Here is a 2,118-nt window from a genome sequence, read left to right as displayed (position 1 = left end):
TCATCACAGCCATTTGCATTATCTTCGTTCACTATGGCAGTGAGTTCGGCTGTTTGATGTTCGGTTACTCCTGTGACCTTATACACCTGATTGGGAGTAGTTCTAACCTTCTGAAACACAACAGCTTTTTCTTTAAGGGCTGGGGACTTAGTTTTGGACAAACTAGCGAATTACACAGAATTTTCACTCATATCATCGCTCTTGACAAACTCATAACAATCGACTTCAACTTCTACAGAAATTTCACTCATATCATCGTCCTCATTAAGTTCAGATGCGTTTTCAACATCAATTTTATTTTCTGAACTTAAATTGGTACTCAATGAGTCGAATTTTTGTATGGTTTCGGTCCTGAGTTTCAGCTTATCGTTTTCATCAAATAGATTTTTAAGCTTATCCTTATGGTCTTTGGACTTTATAAAAGATTCTATTTTGTCCAGACCATACATATAAGTAGGATTAACATCATCGGAAGATACAACACTTTCACAGTTGTATGCTTCGGCATCGATTTCATCCTCCTTAAACTCAAGGAAGGGTAGAATCATGCGATGTATCTTCTGCCCTATTTCACAATTTAGATGCAGTTGAGTAATGTTAGCATAAAGTCTTTTAGCGATCAAACAAAAAACATTCCTTTGTTTTAACAATTTCAAATTGTCTCTTTGCAAATAAATGTTTTCATCCCTAGACTTAATTAGCTCCGACTCCTTCTGCTTAATCCACATCCTTTGCTCCTCACTCTTGGATGACACCCTTCTTATTTGGTCAGTCAGATTAGAATTTGTGACCCGTGTTTGAGTTAAACAACTATCTAGATTTGAAAGTCTTGAATTCAAGTTATTTAATTCCTTTTCATATGATTTTTGTGGAATTTTAAACGAAACAAAAACAGATTGTACCTTCTTGATCATTTCATCAAGTTCACTGATCTGCACACTGAGAGGTTTTGCTGTAAAGCATAAGTCCTCTCGCTCCTTGGTATCTTCATTTCCACCATCAGTATTGTATCCCCTCATCTGAGATACATCAGTCACCATCAGACATTTTCCACTGCTTTCACCACCTCTTGCGACATAAGCCTTTCCATGAGAAGGCTTTCTCACCTCATCATCTTCTGAGTCGGTCGACCACACCTGTACGCCACCGAACTCGTCATCTTCTGCTGAACCCTGCACAATAAGAGCATTCATAGAGAGATTAGTAGCAGCTATCTTCCTTTTAATCTCCTCCAGCTTTTTCATAAGAATTGCCTATTCATCTTTCTCTGTCATTTTCTTCAAAACACAATCTTTGGCGTAATGATTCTTTCCTCCACAGTAATAACAGCTGACACCAGAATCAGCTTCCACCTTTGCCTCTTTCTTTAGTTCTTCAGTCTTCGGCTCCTCCTTCACCTTTTCAGAACTGCAGCTTCCCTGCCAATTTTGGTTCTTATTGGTAGGGAACTTCTTCTTGATGAACCTTTTGGGATTGGACACCATCATAGCATAATCTTCTGAAGTTAGATCGTAGTCCCCTAGGTTCAAATCTTCGTCTTCTACTACATTCTTACCTTTAGACAGAAGGGCCAAAGACCCCAAGTTTGAGACCACACTCTTCTCTTGCAACACCGTCTTTTCCTGGGATTTCAGAATTCCCACTAGTTTCGCCAGTGAATAAGATTTAAGCTGTTCATGTGCTTTAACTGTTGATACGACCGCCCGCCATTCAGATCTTAGACCATTTAAAAAGGTAACCTTCTGTTCGATCAGCTTTCTTTCAATGTCATGTTTGATCATCTTACTGAGAAGATGATTGAACCGATCGAATGTTTGTGTAACTAACTCCTCTGGCTTTTGCTTGAACTCTCCAAATTCTGACAGAAGTAAGGTCTGAATTGAGTGCTCCAGATCTTCATCTATAGAGTATAGCTCTCGCAGCCGATCCCAGATTTCTTTAGCAGTACTACAGGAACTAACCAATCTAAACGTGTCAGATTGAAGAGCGAATCGAATCAGTCTCAATGCCTTGATATTGCACTGAAACTTCTCCTTTTTGTCCTGAGCAACATCTTTCACATCTTTTAATAAATCATTATACTCCTTTTGAGTTTTAATAATTCTGGATGTTCCTGAA

This window comes from Lactuca serriola, chromosome 4 (assembly GCF_051521515.1).
Source record: "Lactuca serriola cultivar US96UC23 chromosome 4, Lser_US96UC23_V15, whole genome shotgun sequence".
Lineage (NCBI taxonomy): Eukaryota > Viridiplantae > Streptophyta > Magnoliopsida > Asterales > Asteraceae > Lactuca > Lactuca serriola.
This window is presented reverse-complemented; position numbering follows the sequence as displayed.